Source organism: Scleropages formosus, chromosome 11, assembly GCF_900964775.1.
Source record: "Scleropages formosus chromosome 11, fSclFor1.1, whole genome shotgun sequence".
NCBI lineage: Eukaryota > Metazoa > Chordata > Actinopteri > Osteoglossiformes > Osteoglossidae > Scleropages > Scleropages formosus.
In genome coordinates, this window is record NC_041816.1 from 28,998,886 (window position 1) to 29,020,103 (window position 21,218).

A 21,218-nucleotide genomic window follows, 5' to 3' on the forward strand; every position below is an offset into this window, starting at 1 on the left:
ATCCTTTCTGAGTGGCGCCCTGTCTATCTTTTTGTCGATCATAGTCCATCCAATGCTGAGGCAAAAGAAGCGGGTGTGCTCTAGCCCATTCATTCATTCATTCATTCATTCATTCATTCTCAATAATAGCATGTCATGATGCATGATGACAGTGGTCCAGAACATATACAGGGATTATGGGGTGTGATTCAGGGTACACTTTGGACAGGGTGCCGGACATAAGGAGAACATAGAAATTCTACACAGAAAGAGCCTGAAAGCACAGCTTATGCACTGCTTTCTTCTTCTTCTTCTTCTTACTATTATTCTTCTTCTTCTTATTATTATTATTAGTAGTAGTAGTAGTAATAATAATAATAATAATAATTCTTTTTCAGCTTTTTCTTCTGAACCGTCAATACTATCATCCCACTGTGGGTTGTTAAACTCCCATGTTGTTGAATCCTTTCACTAAGTCCAGTCTCGTCTGGTCTCACTTTGTTGAGTTCACACCACAGTTCCTGCTCAGAGCTCAGACCAAGACAGGATCCTGCTGATAGCTGGGGAATACAGCTGCAAAGCACTCCGCTCGAAGAACAATGGATATTTTCCCTGTCCTAAAACAAGGCCCCGTGGTTCAAACGGGAACATGCTGTGACTGTTATTAATGTAGAAATGCATTTTTAAACCGCCTCTAAGCCCCTTCCTCTTTTATTGTGGGACCTGTGAGAAAGGCGTACTTAAGCACTTGAAATACTTTTTATTTAATCACTAATGTGTTGCTCAGTGAACCGTTGTTTCACCAGATTGACACCATTTTTTATGCGGGCCCATTAGTGTCAGTCAGGCTCATCTTGACTCATTAAAATAGACCAATCGTGTTCCCAGAGAAGGGAGTCTCTCAGGGAAAGTGACTTTACAGACACACACACACACACACACACACACACACACACACACACACACACACAGTTTGTGGTTGCTAGATCCAGAAAAGGAATGTGCCTTTAAGCTGCATTTCCTTAAGGGTCCAAATGTTTGTATATTTTACATTTTTATTTTGTTGTATTTCTTTTATTTGTTTTATTTTACACACACACACACACACACACACACACACACACACACACATAGTTACAGTCCTAATTTACTAAAAATGCACTCATTACTAAAAGTGCTAAAAGTCTTCCACATGCCTTGTGTAGGTCAGTTTAACCTCCCACTGTCCTTGTGGACCAGTACGCTAAACGGCCAGTCGTTGGCTCTTGACCCTGTGTGCCGCACAGCATCATTCACAGCCAGCGAGACGCACGGCCGGCCTTCTCTCCGGGGACTCTTGCTCTGTATCACAAAGTACAATAAAAATAGATCCTCGCCGAACAACATGAGCATGTAAGGACGGCAAATCAATAAACGTCTGTGGTTTCCTTGGATTGGGGCTGGGAAGTGGCATGAATATTGACCCTAACGCATGCCAAGGATCACGGGTCGCGAGACTCACCCTTTGGACTGAGGCAGAAGTCATCGAGCCATGACCAGTGCACTCTGGTGCCGACCTTGATCACGACTGTGGCAGCAGCCATGGAGCCTCCGTAACAAAATGTGCTATATTAAAATAGGCAATAAATTGGTTTTAGATGAAACATCTGGAACAACAAAAATCCACAATAAATAAACGTACTACTACATTTAAAAGATCTCATCACGCACACACACAGTCTGAAACCGTTTCCAAACAGGGTGGCGGTGAATCGGAGCCTAACCCGGCAACACAAGGCATAAGGCTGGGGGTCACACCCAGGACGGGACGCCAATCCATGGCAAGGCACCCCGAGCGGGACTCGAACCCCAGACCCACCAGAGAGCAGGACCCGGTCAAACCCGCCGCATCACTGCGCCCCTCCCAAAGATCTCATCGAAAGGAGCAAAAGTGTTTTGTGATTGTATTACAATCACATGCATTGTAGTGTGAGCAGTAGGGGCACAGCAGCTGTAACCACATGAATGTGAACTGTATCATTCCATAATTGGTCTGCAGTGATGTGTTAGTGCTTTTGTAGGCAGTTGTTGTGTGGGGTGGAGTGGTGATGTGCGTGTGGAAGGGGGGGGGGTCAATGTCATCATGTCCCCTTCCCACAGAGATCACCCCCCAAGACACCATCACAACTGGCCCTGGGCTCCGGGTAGTTTGCAAGCTGGTTGCCAAGCGGGGTGGAGGCGCTCCTGGGGTGGTGGTGACATTCCCTAGAACCACGTTGGGGCTTTGGCTTCCTGGGGCGATGGTCTTCAGCATGTGGGGGAGGGCCAACCAGGCCTGGTCGAATGAGGCCAGAGGCAGAGCCTATTCCAGGATTTGAATGTGCAGCATACCGGTGCAGACCCAGTGGGGTGTGAGGAGGTTATTGATCCACTCCCACAAGTCTCAGGAGCGACCAAAGCTCCCTCATTAATAACTTGTGTTTGTCCTGCAGGTCCTCCCTCTGGAGCACAAGGACTTCAGCAAGAACGGCAAAGAGCAGCAGCTCAAGATCAGTCATATGTAACCCCTCTGCTCCTTCTCCTCTTCACCAGCCGGAAGGGGCGACGATGACTTACTTCTGTGTTGTGACTCAGGACGAGCAACTATCACTTGATCTGTGGAGCAACTGAATTTATTGGTTTTGTAACAAATATGTTGGTGGTTGGTATATGTGGTGAGAGACCCTTGCTCCTTACCTCCCCCCGTTCTCTGAAATTAAACGTACGTCCCCACAATGTTTTAACTTGTCTGCATCATTCACTTTCCTCATAACAGTCAAAATAACAGAGTAATTTTACTGGGACAAATTAGAGCAAGTACTTTGCCCAAGGGTACTACAGCTGGAGGTGGGATGCAAACGTGCAACCTCTGGACCCAAAGGTATCAGCCCTAAGCACTACACTACCACCTGCCTGCACTTCAGACCAATTTAGTCAGCAAGCAGTTAAAGCTGTGAAAGTGGAGTAAGGATGTGTTCCTTACACATGATGGCTTTGTGCTGAGTGCTGAGCGCTGGGATCCGGCAGGAATCTCCCGACACTGCTGGTCACTGAGTTCTGGCAGCACTGCTCCCTCACGCTTTAGTCTAAGCACTGGAAGAGTTGAGGAGTTGAGGTCTCATCACTGCACATCAGACCCAAGGGAGTGGGGTTTCAGATGGAAACGTGCCGAGTTTCACGGTTTCTGTCAACCTTCAGCTCTGTGGTGTCGGAAAGAAGCGACTTTAAGTGCGTCGGGTGAGCAGACACTGCCGGTTAGAGCGTACTCTTGGAGGAGTGTCGTTCGCACAGCATCTCACCGGTACAGCTCAACGGCAGAACCATTACCGACTCAAACCCGTCCGGTGCCACTATGCACTACCGCAGTGTCAGTGTCAGTGCCCCCTACATTCGCATGTCCTCTCCCACGAGAGGGCGCCACTTGTCTGGCAGCCTCCCCGATTTGCCAAGAGGGGAATTAACTGGCTTATACCACATTAAGCAGTGGAATTACTATAGAATGGGGGCTTTGGGGCCCCTGTGATGCAGCAGTTAAACTGGCAAAGCTGTCAGATTTGCATTTTTTATCCTGAAATTCAGTTTATGGAGTGGCTACACCTCAAAATCCCTCCGGACCTAATCCTGCCCTCCCTCACACAGGTTTTGCCCACAAGGGCAGGCTGTAAAGCAGCGGCTGACCTGAGATGCGTCTCAGGGGAGGAGTCATTCGAATCTCTTTAACACTTTGCTAAGAGCTCCAGCAATACAAATGGCAGGGAGTGGCCAGTCTAATGGGCGTAAATCCGCCGGGACACATATTCACAAATGTCAGCGTCGGAAGGTTATCGCCGTTGACTGACATCTTTTGAGCGAAGGAGAACTCCTTCCAGTGGGGCAGATGGTGCCTTGGACCGCGGGGGATTAAAATATCATTCCAGCTGTTTGATGTGAATTAATGGCAATTTAAGTCCATTTCAAAGTAGGAAAATATCTCAAATCAGGAAATCTATCCTACATCGTAAACTTTCCACTTTAAATGTACTAAATTGGACGGGGATTTAGTTTAGTAGTACAGGGAGAAAATATGCATGAAAGCACAGTACATTTGGGTCTCGGCCCAATGTAAATTACATATCACACATACTGATTTGCCAGTATGGAAATCTCTCAAAGGTATTGGATCAGGGCACAGAAAAAAAAAAAAAAAAAATCTCTGCTATGAAAGCACTGTGGCGCCGCATTGCTACTGAACACTGATACTCAAATTCATCTTCGTACCAAGCATTTTTATCCAAAATTTTAACTTTGATATTTCAAAAGCCAATGTCTGTCTTGGATTTGACCCCATAAGCTTCCAGGAGTAAAAACTAAAACATCTGCTTCCTAAGCTTTTTTTACCGTTTTACCATGTTTATAGTCTATAGAGTCTCTGGCTGAAATAATTAATAACGTCTCTGGATTGTCAAAGAAATACACACACACACACACACACATTACACATTTTCAGAACCGCTTGTCCCATACTGGGTCACGGGGAACCGGAGCCTAACCCGGCAACACAGGGCGTAAGGCTGGAGAGGGAGGGGACACACCCAGGACGGGACGCCAGTCCGTCGCAAGGCACCCCATGCGGGACTCGAACCCCAGACCCACCGGAGAGCAGGACTGTGGTCCAACCCACTGCGCCACCGCGCCCCCCTATAATAATAATAATAATAATAATAATAATAATAATAATAATAATAATACACACACACAGATTTTCTGAACCGCTTGTCCCATACGGGATCGCGGGGAACTGGAGCCTAACCTGGCAACTCAGGGCATAAGGCCGGAGGGGGGAGGGGACACACCCAGGATGGGACGCCAGTCCATCGCAAGGCACCCCAAGCAGGACTCAAACCCCAGACTCAACAGAGAGGAGGACCCAGTCCAACCCACTGCACCACCGCGCCCCCCTATCTAATAGTAATAATAATAATAATAATAATAATAATAATAATAATAATAATAAAAACAGAACCAGACCCTGTAAGATCACAAACACCTATGGGTGACAGGAAATGTGCAATGGGACATGGGTTTGCACTGGTTTAAAAACTGAAAAAAGTTTTGTTGTTGTACTATCAGCTGCAAAAACAGCAAACTATCACTGCAAAGATTAAAGGGGTTGGAAAATGACTTTGGCTACAGGTACTTCTGAAATCAGTTGGATTCCTTCAGGCTGCAGACATCTCATGCAGTAACCGTGGACACAGCATATATTTGCTCTCCAAAGAAAATGGATCAGATTCCACCCATTGTTGCTTGGCAGTTACAGCAGGTATGGTCATCAGAGCCATATACTGCTGTGTAACATTTATTTTTTGACAATTTTTTGTGTTTTGCTTGCTTTTTCACCATGCAGTGAAATATAGATACACACACACACAAACAAAGAAAAAAATGAATAAATCACCGCTATTACTTCCCTCAAGGCTGCTGAAGTCCACCATGTGACACCAGGAAATATAGGGACCATCAACATGCACATATACTGTGAAATATTTCATCACAGAATGAAGATTTAAAGATTTAACTGTAGGATTTCCTTGACTCTTCCACCACATGGTATTTTCAGAAAAAAAAAGACAAAAAATCTTTTTTCTTAACGTGCTGTGAACATACATTGTAAAAAAGGTCATTTTTTTATGCATTTCTCATGTAATCAGCAAGTTCTAAACTGTGTGCAGGACAGATTTTAAACGCCTGACCCACCTGCTGGATCGATAATTGCAAACTCAATGTCATTAACGCATGCGCACCATGCCAAGTTCTGCTCTCGTATCCGCTGATTGCATCGATTTGTGGGAATTCATTCATCCCCTTTTCCCTCACGTCACTGCCAAATGTCAAATGTTGGACACTGAACAGGAATCCTTAACTGCAATGTTTAATTTTGTCCCACTGGCACTTCTTAGCCACCAAATGCCCCCAACACCTATCTGCCCCTCCCACATATAAGCAGCAGTAGCTGATTGTACTTAGTTATGCCTATTAGTTATGTCAGTCTGCCTGTGTATCTATTTATTCTTATCGTGTCTGCATTTATTCATGGGACTGATGCTTTTCTCTGAAGGGACTTTCACTGTTACACTGCCTACGATTATTTGTCCATTTATACAGCTGGGTGATTTTTAGCAGAGCAATTTAGGGTAAGTACCTCGCTGAAAGGGGCTACAGCTGAAGGCGGGATTCAAACCTGTGACCTCTGGACCCAAAGGCTCTAACCACTACACTACCAGCTGCCTCTGGTGTTATTATTATTATTATTATTATTATTATTATTATTAGAAGTCACCTGTGCTTCATTTCATTACTGCTTGGCACACTTTTCCTTCAAATTGCTCAGTACATTGCAAAGACAGGTATGTCAAGAGTTCCAGTTTTACTGTCAAGAGAAATGATAGAAAATCCAGCTATAGTTACTTGTAACACGTTGCAGAGAAATATGCGCAATGTTTGAGAACAGGTGCAGTTAATGTCGGTTTATCACTTTGGGTCTATAGGAGCCTCTGTCTCCGACTGCATTGCGTTCTTTGCCGTTTGAGATCAATAAGTTCGGTCGCTCCGTGGATCATTGGGAGTTGTTCATTCTGAGACACAACGCAGGCAGAAGTCGCTGTAACTGAGCTCGGCTCGACCGCCTACGTATGACAGGCCGGTACTGAGCTGCTGAAAATTCTTCAAGGCATCTACACTGTACTGCAGATGGTGGGAATTTAGCATGAACGCGTTGCAGCGGTGGGGCAGTTGTTAGTGAAGGAAGGGACTGAGAGGGGAGTGCAGCGACGCAGCTGTTCCCCGCGGCGATCCCCAAATCCCCCATCGCCTGTCCCCTCGGGGAGCTCTGGAGCTCTAAGATGGTCCAATGGACCCTCAGCCCCTATGCTGATGATGGCTACACTTGTCATCCTAGAAGGTCTTGGGTTCTGCTCAGACCTGGCAAATTGAGGCTGCGGAGCACGTGCATCTCGCTCAGGACTTGTGGAGGATTTTAATAAAACCGTATTATTTTGTGCAGACGCTGAAGTGGCTCTTAAAAAAAATGAAAGGCAGAGCAGAAAAATATCGAAAAACTCAACCGTGCAAATAAACCATGTTGTTGAGTCTAGATTTCAAGAACCATTACTGGATGATTGCATTTTCTTTTTTGTGACATTTGTTTATACGCTACTCTTGTTAATATTTCATTTCAAAATTTGCTCTGTGAGTGTGTTACCAGAAAAGGAAGTTTTTAGCCACATACATCGGAATGCGCTGAACACACAATGTTCTCGTTTATCAGCCATGTTGGCGAAGTCGGTGCTGTTAGAATGGGGCTCTTGTGACTTCAGGACTTGAATAACAAGTAAGAAGCCATTGGCCAGTAGATGATTTCCCTACGATCTCAAGCAAAGGGTTTGTCTTAGAAAAACTTTTGTCTAATGCAATGATGCTTTTCTTGAATTGAATTAATATGACAGATGAACTCGTCAAATAGCAACAGATTAAGCCAATAAAATGAGAATATCTTACATCAATTAATCCATTAAATTTATGTACAGCATCACTAGAATAATAAGGTATTTTCCAGATGCGTAATATATTTCTACATTTACTTCTGAGAAGAAAACATAAGCCGTGGGGAGAAAAAAACCTAATAATTTAGTATACATCTAGGTTTAGGCTTTAATAACAAACACATACCCGATTTGCATTTAAGGGCTTGAACGAGAATAGAATTACGGTAGGAATTACAAGGAAAGTGCATCGCAGTGCCACTTAAAGAATTAGGACTTATTATCTGTGACAGGCTGTCAGAGGCTGGGGACTCAAGCGCGAGGGGTACAAGTGCAGAGCTGACTGCGCACGAACGGGAGGCCGACGGCGCCGGTGTCAGTCGCATACAGGAGCAGCGCCTCTATCAATGCTGTTGCCGAAATTAAACGTTGCTCGACTTGAGAAGCAGGGTGGGAATCAAGTCGTTGATTTGCCCTTCAAGGCGTCCGTTGAACATGCAACCCGAGGGGTGCCTCTTAGGTAGGATTGTATGCTGTGCCAGAGTCATGAACGAATTTTCATAAATGAAGTATGGTGTATAATAGCTGGCACTACTGAGGCTGTTAGGAAGCATTACCAAACCCTAGTGTCACTGACACCTTATTATGTATCCTTCCGAAGTCATATAACCATTGATTTATTATCATATATTTCCGAGGTTACGGCACATACATGCACACTTAGCCCAAAAGACATAAAGCTCTTAGTGCAGCAAAAGGCGGCTCCTTCAGATATTAATGTATAGGATTTGAACACTTCTGCAAGGAGGATTTTTCTCTTTTTATTTTTCTTTCTGACAATTAAGTGTTAGAGCATTTGAGTTCACAATAAAAATACTGGAAAATGTGGGAAAATACGATGGGAGAAATAGGTGTATGTATTATTTGTAGTCAAGGAAATTGGGGGGGGGGGGGATGAATACTTTTGCAAGGAACACTGTATACATCAATTACGGTTCATTGATTCAGTTACATCCAATAATGTTCCATGTCATGAAATTTCCGATGATGCATATAGTTTTTTTCCTTTTTTTTTTTCATTTTTATAACATTTTGATGCTGAGGATTCTTATGGGTAAAAGTCGTGAAATGTCTGCAAACAAAAAGAACAAAACTGGAGGGAATTTAAAGCGTGCACGAGTGCATGTGCACGTCCTCCATATCATTCCGGACGACTGTCTTTAAGTGCACATCATCCATTGCACTCGAACAAAATTAGCCGTGTCGCGGCGCTCCCCGGAAAGCGAGTCAGACCAGATTACTGGGTCCTGATTAGGAATTAACATCTGATTCAATGTGCTGAGTACTGTGGCGTCACTCATGCGCGTGGAAGGACCGTTGTCAGCCGTCGTCCTCAGGGGTCCAGGCCTCTTGGCCTCCACCTTGTGGGGAGTCGCGATCCGACGAGGCCCATCCGCCGCTGACGTCCGACCCGAGAACAGGGAGTTGCGTGGCAAACCACGCTTGTAATTTTTGCTCTCCTTTTTAATGGAAGTGAGTTAAGAGGGATCCGTCCCCTTTGGGAAGCAAAGAAGAGCTTTGTAGTTTGAGAGGAGACAACACATTCGGTTTGTACTGTTCGGTTTGATGTGGTGCAGATGAGAGTCTTCTACCGGGGGAGCTGGGGGGAGGGGGGCATTCAATGCCAGGGCGTGTTTGAATCCATTTTTAATGAACATTGTTAGCGGATTACAGAAAGCCCCTGCACCTTACCTTCCTATCCTTTTATGTTTGATGCAATTAGGAATAGGTCTTGCGCTGGAAGGTGAACGGTCAACAGTCCACCGTCAGGCTCCCTGTGCCTTTCTTACAGTACATCTCAATTGGCTGGTCCACGACTCATCTGCAGGTCCCCTAAATCAGCTACCCTTCCTGTCCATCACATGACCCTTCCGCAATCTATCCCACCTGTCCCCCGCAGAGCATCTCCCTCTGCGTCTCCACATCTCTAACACAAGACAGCAGGTACACTTATCACTGACATGGATCGCTGACGGTCATCCCTGAAAGTCATAAGAAGCGTTCTCACCCATTACGTGTGGTGGGAATTGGGTCGATACTCAGTAGACATCTCTGGACAGGGCAATGTCCTGCAGGACTGTGATCCCCAATCATTTTTCATACTACTGGCTGCTGAACCAAAAGGTTCTATGAACAACAAAGAAATTAGATGTGAATGTGCCCAGAAGGAAGGTGAACCAGCTGAGTAAGTTAGAGGTGCGTCTCAAAAGAATGTGATGCGTGGGGATTGGCACTCCTGGCAGGAAGAGGAAAGGAAGGGAATTTTACGTTTAAAATTACCATGATAATGGCATCTTGAACGTTTGAAGAAGTGGTAAGATCCCTGGATTATGTGATTACAAGAGTCTTGCAGTGTCTCACTTTCCGACATAATAATCTTATTGGGAAAGGGATGGGAGGTTGTGTCAGGATTTCTTTACTTCACAGTTTGCTGGTTCTTAACACAAGACCATGACCCTGACCATCGCTGCAAACCTGACCACATTGCCCCTCCCACTCCCCCCCCCCCCCCCAAGCCTCACCCCTTGTTCAGCTGCAATAGCGGTAGGACTAGAAAGGTACAGCTTAGGTGTGACATTGATTTCGAAGGTTAGGCCTTGGGGGAGGACAGGACTGTGCTCTATTTCAGTTCTAGATGCACAGTTCAAAGAGCTCCTGCCTCCTCCACACCACCTTGATTCTTTTTTTTTTCCAGAAATGTAACTCAAAACCTCACTGTGTTCTCATTGTTTCTCTTTAAATTGCACAAGAGTCCCTCATTTGGATGGATGTCATCTGAATCTTTTTTTTTTTTTTCTTTTTTGCGCTGCCACAGCAGAAAATTGATCGAGCCCGATAGTGTCATCTGCCTTTTGCACCGAGTCATATTTGCGACACAGCCATTTTCACTCGTACACGTTATATTTTTCCGCTGCATTTTTATTAAACAGAAAGAGCAGCAAACAAAGAATCTAAGAAAACACCAGTATTTATGCAATTAATAGACAATTTATTTCATATTATCCAATACAGGGCAGGCTGATCTTTACTTCTGCTTTGCTGTGTTTTCTGTGAACAAATTTCATTTATTCATTAATCGCAGTCACAGCACACAAATAATCGTTTCATCTTCATGAAAGGAATACATTAGCTTTGAAAAAACTGGTGTCCCCGGATTATTTAAACTCTCCCATCATATCCCACACAACTGTACGCCATGAGGCCTTCACCCGCAGGGATGACCTGTGGAAGATGCTTTAGTTCTCCATCAGCAGAGCACTGCCACCAGCCCCTCTGTCCTGCGCCTGGGGGTTCAGGACAACAGTGGCATCACTCGAGTGACCCTTGCTGGACGTCTGTCACGTCCACGCCAGCACTGCAATTCACAGCACCTGATGTCGATCAAGTGCCTGAGGACAAGTAGAACACTCGACTTTAAAAGAGCCTCCTTGGCTCCTTCGCACTTGCGGAATCTCAATGAGACAACCATCCTCTTTTGCACTCCTGTCCCGATCTCCTTCATTCCAAGTCCCAGTTCTTCGTTCCCCGGCTTCTGACCATTCGCCTCATCCCCTGACTTCGTCCATGGATCCTCGCTCCCACTCCAACTCTTCATCGCCTGTCCCTGACAACGAGTACTCGCCCGACCCCTCGGTTCCTGACAAACGATCCCGCGCTTGTGTCCAACCGTCCCCACGTCCTCTGTTGAGGGTGACAACGTGTACGACTCAAAGTGGAAGCCCTTCTGGTTCAGCAAGAAGGCATTTCCAGCACAGTGAGGTCCGAAACACATCATGGCTTCCAGAACACACATGAAATGCTGATAGCTGTCTTCCGACACACAGTATAAACAACATCACGATATTTGCATCCACACATAATGTATCGATTAATACCGCTCGCCTCTCTCTATTTTTATGCTTTTTCATTTCGCCACATTTGACCTTGCACAGTAGAAACCGTTCCCTATAGGGCAGGCATCTGTCTCTGGAATCTTGCACGCATCGTCGTTGGGATAAACACGTTCACCCTGGATTAAACATGATTGATGCTTTGCATTAGCTATCGGGGGAGAGGAAAAGGAGAGCAGAATGATTTATTCATGAGTGGCGGCTTCAGTTTCCAATAGCTGCAGTGGTAACATATGGTTAGTAAATTAAACCAGGTGTGGGCGGGTGACAGGTGGCCAGTATGTCCGAAGGACACACCGCCTAATACCAAGAGAAGAAAAGCGAGACTTCAGTGCCAGAATTAAGACAACCTTGATCTTGCAAATCCTCTTCCAGCAGTGCTGTACTATGAATAATCTCATTCTAAACTCCAGGCAGAAATCCGTTTAAAAACAACAAAAAAAAAGGGGGGGAAAAAATGAAATAGATGGAAAAAGCAGAGTGAAATGGAGACTCAATTCACTCCTAAATGATCGTCCCTCTCACTGACACCCATTTAAAAGCTATATTTACCTCCTCGTAAGTCACGATATTTTCCAAACGTTTTCACTTAATTGACTGAAAGATTTACCCTCTTGAGGGGAAGACACCTGTTTATTGTTTACTTATGCCAAGTTTTCACACCAAACCATCTGTCATTTGTGTCTGGATAGGAAGTTGAAAAGCGCTGGATTTCTCGAGCACGAGTACGCATGCAAATCTATTTTTTTTCTGACAAAGCAGTTTAAAAAAGAAATGATTCTGAGTTATTTTCCCCACAATTCAGAGTACATTTAAAGACTGTGGTTATAAATATACCGTGGTAATAAATGAAAAGATGGATAAACAGTAAAGTGATCTCATAATCAGTCTTTACTCATTTGAAAAAGTATTTTTTCATTTAAAAATATGAAAATATAATATAAATATAAAGAAATATAAATTCTCTCTGTCTCTTATTAAATATATATACACACACACACACACACACACACACACACACACACACACACACTTTCAGAACCGCTTGTCCCATACGGGGTCGCGGGGAACCGGAGCCTAACCCGGCAACACAAGGCGTAAGGCCGGAGGGGGAGGGGACACACCCAGGACGGGATGCCAGTCCGTCGCAAGGTACCCCAAGCGGGACTCAAACCCCAGACCCACCGGAGAGCAGGACCCGGTCCAACCCACTGCACCACCGCACCCCCTTTATATATGTGTATATTATATATATATATATATATATATATATATATACTTTAACTGCAATGTGTTGTCACCTTAGTTCTCCTGGAATGATCAGCACCGTCTGCTTAGTTTGCTTCCACCGAGATGCAAACGAGTGTGTTGGGTTTCTCTGAGGAATCCAGCTTTAGTCCTGCAACCCAAACCACTGGGTTTAGGTGAACCATCGACTCTGTAATGGACTTTGCTGCATGTAGGCTGTGCACCGTCTTAGTACCTTACAGGTTTCGGGTGAATCTCACGAAATCTGGATTCGCGCTTCCTGAAAACTGATAGCTGAAGCAACCTTCACTGCACTGCAATCTGCAGCAGCTTCTGAATTCTGAAGGGCAGCAGGCGGCTCGTGGTAAAGGACATAATAAGAAGGCCATGTTCTGCTGCAGGACCCTTGAAAATGCAGCACGGCGATCAGTCGGTCATATACATTTCCAACACCGTACATTACTGTGGACGGAAGCTTCTTTGTGCAGAAGAGCACAGCAATGATCAAATTCACACGGATAAAGGACATGAGCACCAGCCACCGGCCCACGCGCTCCCAACCCTGCTGGCTCATGTCCTCCTACAATGCCTAAGTGCAGTATACATCACGCTGAAGGGGACTGGAGAGAGGTGTCTGATTTCTCATGCCGGCTTGATGGAGATGACTTGAGGAACCCAACCCTCTCAGATCCATCCCAAACCCAGTGATACAGGATCCCAGCACCTTCATCTAGTCTGTCCTCAACACTGGGAATATATATTCATTGAGCTGAGGAATTTTTCCAAAGCAGCTTGCAGTTATTAACCCATTTTAGAGGTGGGTAAGGCTGTTGGAGCAATTTAGGGTAAGTACCAGGATCTGACCGTATAAGTGCTGGATCTAAAGGCAGAAACTGGAACCGCTACGTTTCCAGCTGCCTCCTTTCTTTAGTTGCCTCTATGGTACGACTCTCTATTATGGCCACACGTTGTCGGTGAAAGAAAGGATTCTGTACGTTCACGAATGAGTTTGTTAACCTGCGACCTCACAAGGCGCTCTGTGGGTGTGTGTTCGAAGAACCGAACCTATTTAAAGAAAGAACCCGATCAAGCCGGACACATTCTCATAAACACTTTAAAAAGACTAAGTATTCTTTGCGCGACTCCCGTAACTTCATAAGTTTTGCGAGTTTACTTTGCACAGACCTGTTCTGCCCCTATCGCCGCTTTAATTTTATTCGCATAGGAATTTACCAGTTTAATATTCTTCCTTAATGCTGCTCTCTCCCCAAGGGTTTTAATAAAGACACCGAGTCCCTGCGGTCCCCTGCTTTAAATGCTAGCTTTTACACAGGCAGTAACCGCAGGTCTCTGTTGTATTTATGTCAGTGTGGGAAGTATAAATACCGTGACACGGCTGGCCTCCTTTCACAAGCGCTCCCAGAGGTAAACGCACAGTTTGATTTAAAACTCAACAGGAAAAAGGAGAAAAGACTCGTCTCGCGCAGCCGCGGCATGTCGTGGCGGAATTGCGCCGCTCTCGTGGAAGTTGGACGCGGCGCACAAAGCCACGGTCACAGTTTGGATTTGTTCACCTGAACGAGGGCTCCGGGCCGCCGCTCGGTCAACGTAATTCACGACAGCTGGAGCTTACCGTGGTACCCAAAGATTTTTTTCTTCTTTCCAATGCATTCGTTTCATTTACATATACTCAAAGGGTTAGCCTGTGAGCGGAAAGAATTATTCTCCAAAAGCAGGACTACTTTTGGAAAGTACAACTGCTATTACATATTTACTTATTCGGGTATTCGGAGCACGGAACAGGAAGGACTTTCTGGTTACTGTGTTGCCGTTTATTTAAATTTAGCCTAATGAAGAGCACACACTACTAAACACATTATTTTTAATAGAATTTAGTATTGGTCAACATTTATTATGATTTACAACATTCTAATATAATATAATATAATATGAATTTAAAAACAATAATATATAAGAAAAATGGTAAAAGTAATAATATCATCATCATCACCATTATTATTACTATTATTATTATTGTTGTTGTTATTCTTCAATAACAATAAAGCTGCATCAAATCTGACATAAACATTTACTTGTTATAAATGTATGTGTTAAATGCTAAAATACAGATACATGAAAATGAATGGAATGAACTGCTGTTAAGTCATGACTTTTATGACAACTTATAGACAGTAACAGGCAGTGATGGCTGTGTGACAGCTGTCAGTAGTATTTTATTTCTACCCCAGTTTGTGGAACAAAATTTTTCAGTTTTCTCTTTTCTTTTTTTTGTGACTTTTTTCAGTGTGTGTCCTCAATTAGTTTTGATTTCTAGAAAGCGCCTTTCCCCTGAGCTTTCCATTACAGCAGTGGTAATTGAATTTGTCAAGGCAAAAGAGGCTTACTTACTTTTGTGCTTGTTTCATTTTGCCCAAAGAAAATCAGTAGAAAATCGTCCCGGTGATGCACCTCTGCGCCGCGGCGCTCCGTGGGGCCCGCCCCGGCCCGGCCCGGCCTCAGGAGGCGAAGGAACGCGGCTCGCGCGCGTCCAATGGAAAGGACGTCTTGTCTCAACGCTCATCATCAAAGTGAAAATAGAAGATCTCGTTGGCTGTGCAGCCGAAAGACGCACCAGTTGTCACCGGCATATGGAAAATGGAATGTCTCAGAAAATGAGGGTGCCTTTGTGTTTGTCTCTGTGCCATCGCTTAACAATAAACAGATGGCACATTTCAAAATGCAGTGTACAAATACAAGTATATCTCCAGGTAAATGGGTAAATTTTGATAATTGATCTAATTTTTTTTCCTTTGTACTCCAAGCTATTTTTGAGTTTCTTTTTAATGATTGCTTAACCGCTCCTGAAATAATGGTAAATGGTACAATGGGACATTTTCTTCTACTTTATGTATCTTCTCTCAACAAAGTGAGGGAACTCAACTCCATCCACATTGGCTAAATGTCGATGTCCTCATGCCACTGCTTTCATCTTCTGGCGTCCTCCAAGGTCAGCGCCCTACGTCAAAGATTGTTCACTCCTCTCTAACTGATGGGCAGTTGCCTCGAATGTACAGCCATCACAATTTTTCCTTTTCCAGTTTGCCTTCCTGCTCCCCGCGTGTCTCAGCATGTTCAATGTCCCTAATGTAGACACCTTTACTATGTATGTCTGTTAAGTAAGTGAGCGATGGGGATGCAGTCCAGAAGACAGCAACCTAGAATGTTTTGGCATCAGCAAAGTTCTGATGGCTGCACATCACCGCCAGACGGTTAGATGGTTAAAGACACGGCTCTGGGATCTGCTGGTTTCTGTATCCAGGGTCCTGCTGTAGCACCACGGCGCAGTGAGCAGATTCTCTATTGTTCCATCAAACACGTCCGGATGTACGACACATAAAAAGGTAATTTACAGAAATATGTGCAAAGCACCAAATTAACTGCTTCTCGTCCTGGGTGCACAACCTGTTTGTTTGTATATTCAAAAGTTGTCTCTGGGTGGGATATGGTTTTTACATCTTCGGGACTCAAGGTTTGCTGGTTTTACAAAGGCGCAGATTTTGACAAAAAAATAATCTAACATTCCGTTTCATCCCAAGAGTGACAGTCTCCCCGTCCCTCTAAATAAGCATCTTCGGTTTGTACGTTGCTCTTGTTGCTGTTTCCACTTGAAATATGCTTATCCGTTGTACAAGAACATAAAAAATAGAGCCAGTTCAATCGTCAGCCATCTCTAAAATCAAAGAAACCCATTGACTCTTGTTGTGAATACATAATCAGGCTACATTATAGCTGACATGTCTTAATCCAATTTAGTTAAAGAATCCTACTTATAAGTGGGTCTACGCTCTGACTATGACAATGCATAATTAAAAAAAAAAAGAAAAGAAAAACATCTGAGCTCACCTGCTGTACCTCCACCCAATTGATTCCTCGCTGCATCGTTTGGCGCCGAGTTCTTAAACTAATGCGCCTGTCAGAAATGATGTCGCGCGCCTCCGCACCGCCACTGTCAGTTCATTTAGCTTCACGGGATCAAGCTCGACAGCCATCATTGTTTATAACAGGAGTGTCAGTCAAGACCGGGGGAAAAAAACGACACTCCCTGCCCTTTCAAAGCGCTCTCATAATAAAGGCAAATTTCGTATCCGGGAGGACACGTTGGGCTCTGTTGTTGGAATACCGAATACGACCGGACCCCAAAGAGTGGTTAATGAAACAGAAGTAAAAAAAAAAAAAATTTCGATAACCTCGCTTGACAACGTTTTACCATGCAGAAGGCACACTACCACAAACAACACACACCCACACGTACACGCACGCTTCTCCGAATTATCCGTGTGAAGCTGCCAGAGCTGTCAATACACATTTTTTTATTGAGGTTTGACATTATTTATGTTTGTCACCTTGTTGCTGCCTTCTCCGCCACAAATAAATAATGAATCGGCCCAAACGCACAGACACACAGTCACCTTCTTGTTCGCTCCGCCGGCACTTTCCCCCCTCCGTGTTGAACACGTCGCTCCTCCGACTCGTCGAACCCTCGAGAACGCGCAGGTTTCGTGCGGAAGTATCTTTGTGCTCCCGGTGTCTTTGACTGGTGGAGGACTGTTGTAAAAGCGTGGTGAAGAATGAGTGAGAACGCTGTGAGATATGAAGTGTTAATGTGCTGCTTTCCAGAACAAAGAACTTGCTGAAGCCACGTTTAAACAGATGGGCCACGCCAGAGGTGCCCCGCTCAGCATTCGAACCGGCGACCTCTTTTCCACACTGTAGCTCTGGCCACCTGTCTACATTTCATTAGAAGCCCATGTACTTATAGAGGAGGGAGGGGTTTTCACTGGGTACTTTTCATCTGATGAGATGAGTGAGTCATCTCTCAACATTCCCTCAGTCGTGAGGCTCTCGTCTATTAGACAAAACATTTTTTTTTTCCACCTAGAACATGCAGTTTATTTAAAGCAACTTAATATTTATCCCTTTTATGCAGTCAGTTGGAGATTTACTAAAATATCTCACGTTAAGTAACTTGCTCAGGGGTTACAACAGCTCTCTCCCTGCTGGGATTTGAACCTCCAACCTTACCGGTAACAGATCCAATTTCATAACCAGTGGACCCCCCGCTGCCTGCCGGGAGACGTAGCCTGTCATTCGGTACAAGAAGCTGGCAGGTAATTATTGCCATCATTATCAATTATTATGAAGTGACTGTAAATCACTGTTTAATGAAATCAATCATTATTGATGGGGAGGCAAAACAACACCCAGGCTGCCTGATGCAGATTAGCATAACACAGTGGCTCGCACATGAAACGAGAGCAATAAATTAAAAAAAACTTTTAAATATTGTGGGAACAGAATGCTCGCTCCGCAGGGATCCGAAGCTGGGAGTCTGAAGGCTCGTCCACGCGGCGTCTTTGTCTCCGAGGCGACTTTGTTTCGTTGTGCTGACTAACGGAAAGCGCAGATGGTGTGGGTTTCACGCGTGTGATCTCGCTGATGACTGGGAGTAGGCGTACGTCAGGCAGAAAACCTCTCCTTTTCCTTGACACCAAGAACTTGTCAGTTTTTTTTTTTTAGCGCAGGGTAGAGGGGGTCAGGGTTTGTACTTGAGCGAGAAAGACACGGCAGGCCCAGAAAAGGAAACGCTGCGTGTGTGTGTGTTGTTGTTTGTATCTGCATGTTAATCGAGTTGTACATCGGCATCGCTTTGGATAAAAGCGTCTGATAGCTGAGCAAAAAGACGTCCAGAGTGTGTGGTGATGAGAGCACCCTTGAGTGACGGTGCAGTCACACTGCCGCTTTGGCCGCAAATATCGTAGAGGGTTCCGGAATATTCTTATTACAAAAGACCCTATGATAGACACGAATACGCACTAAAGTAAAAGCAAAACCAGCTCATTTACAATGAAAAGCTCAAGTTTTAGCTCGCTGTGACTGAATGAGGTTGAACAGAGAAGGACCAGAGGTCCAGGGAAGGGACACAGGACACGGTTTGTTGTTGAACGCAGAGGGACCCTTCAGCCGTCCACAGGGAAGTCAACACTTTAAGGTGTTTGACATGGTGTTCATTGCTCGCAGAACTGCCCTCCTCCGCCCCCTGCCCAACTTCTTCGCTGTCCTCTGTTACAAAATTAAATGTAAAGCGTTACTGCCCTTTTTGTAAGACCATACAGATCTTTAGCAGGAAGCCCTGCGTCCTTCTCGACTCACGTAAGCAAACGGTTACTGATTACCGATGTGCTGTTTTGGAGCATTACAGAAATACAGCAAGCCATGTCAAAGGAGCCGAACTTCGGGCCATAATGATGTGGGTTCAAATCCCCCCAGAGGAGAGCTTTTCTAATCTCAATGACGGTACTTAACCTGTAATGTCTTGTTAAATATCGAGATGTATAAATTCATGAATAAAGGGAGGAAAGTATTAAAGGGGAAAAATCCATGCAGCTGGTAGCATAGGCGTTGAGCATGAGTTGCTGCCTTTGGACCCAAAGGTCACAGGTTTGAATTCCACCTCCAGCTGTAGCACCCTTGAGCAAAGTACTTACCTTACGTTGCGCCAGCAAAATTATCCCTCTCTGTAAATGAGTAAATAACAGTAAGTGGGGTGGCACAGCGGCACAGCGAGTAGCACTGCTGTCTCATAGTGCCTGGGTGGTGTGAGAGGACGTGAGTTCAATCCTTGTTCAGTCTGTGTGCAGTTTGCATGTTCTCCCTGTGTCTGCATGGGTTTCCTCCGGGTGCTCTTAGTGTGTGAGTGTGTTTCACTGATGCATGGATGAGTAACCCCTTGTAAGTAGTGTATCTAGCAGTGTAGTCACCTTGGTGAATAAGGTGTGGGCTAGTAACACTACATAGTATCTGTTGTAAGTTGCTTTGGACAAAAGCGTCTGCTAAGCGAATAAATGTAAATGCTCTGGTTTCCTCCCACAGTCCAAAGATATGCTGTTCAGGTTCACCCATAGTGTGTGAGTGACACAGAGAGTGTGTGTGTGTGTGTGTGTGTGTGTGTCTTCCACTGATGTATGGAGGAGAGACCCAGTGTAAGTCACTGCAGTGAGTAAGGTGTGTGGGCTCATAACACTACATAGAGTTCATTGGAAGTTGCTTTGGAGAAAAGTGTCTCCTAAATCAATACATGTCAAAATCAAACTCTCTCTGTATGGGGCTGCTCACTAAAGATGTACCTACATGAGAGTGAAAACACAACGATGCCCTGAGAAGACAGATCAGAAGCCTAAGGTGTTCTAGTGTGACAATGATTGTAGACAAACAATTTTTCTTCATTTCTTCACATGAGCGACAAGCGGAAGAGGCGATGCAGAGCAGATCTTGCCGAACACTCAGCGGTAGGGAATGTTCCTCAGTTACTTAGTTACAGTATGGCTCTGTTCCCAGAAGGCTTTGCACCCATTGTCTGCGGGTATAAATATAACAACTGCTCTGGACCACAGTGCTGGAAGCAGTGTAAGTAGAGAAAGCTGGCATGAAAAGGATTTCATCTTCTTCTAATGTGACCATTCATATGGGGGGGGGGGGGGGTGCTTTTTTGGCAGCAGACGATGTGCTCTGAGATATGTGTTTGGGATCCCATGCAACGGATGGTGAGCGGCTGGACAAAGGGTCTCCTATTTCTGCGAAGGATGTACACAGGGCACAGAGACGTCGGTGCCAAGCCAAGCTTTCCCGGAACACACAAGCTGGATTTCACATGGGGCCAGGTGTGAATCCGTACTTTTTCTGAATCTGCCCTCGGTCATTGAGTGGTAACATGTTGGTCTTCGGTGATGGGTCTCTCTCCATGTCCTCCGTCCCCCCTTTTTGCTGTTAACGTACTGCTCACCACATATCACCACAAGTCCTTGATGTAGATGTCTTGACTATGTATGTTTATTAAGGAAGGGGACACAGTCCAGGAGGAAGTGACCAACAGCTTGGCCCAAGAGACCTGACCAAGAGATAGGGCACCAGGAGGAACTGACCCTCACACTGAAGCCATGTGTACACATGTGGTGGAGAGGCCTAACAAGACACAAAGGTCCTCAAGCCTCATCCCTCTAACCTTGTGTATTCTTAGGTCTCAGGTACCATCCAGAAACTGGCTGTCCACGGTAGGCTGTGCAGAAAGGATACACACCGTCAGTCGTGGTCACGCGGGTCCTCTGTTTATGTGTTTTTTTGATCAATCTGCCAGGCCATAAGGTGGAGTGTTTATGCCAATGCAAGTTGCATTTTCTCCAAAACAATCACTTTTTGGTCTGTTATGTTTCAAAGAACAGTAATTCATTATATTCATGGAAAATTCTGAAAATACATATGCATAGAACAGCTGTGATATAATATATTTTGATAAGTTCAGAAAAAAAAATACATATACACTTATGTACTTGTAAATATTATTTTAATTATTCTTAAACTCTATCATTGTCTTTTCCCCCACAGTACTCTATATATCAAAAAGGATGCACTTTTCTCCAAAGAGACTTACAATTTACCCATTTATGCA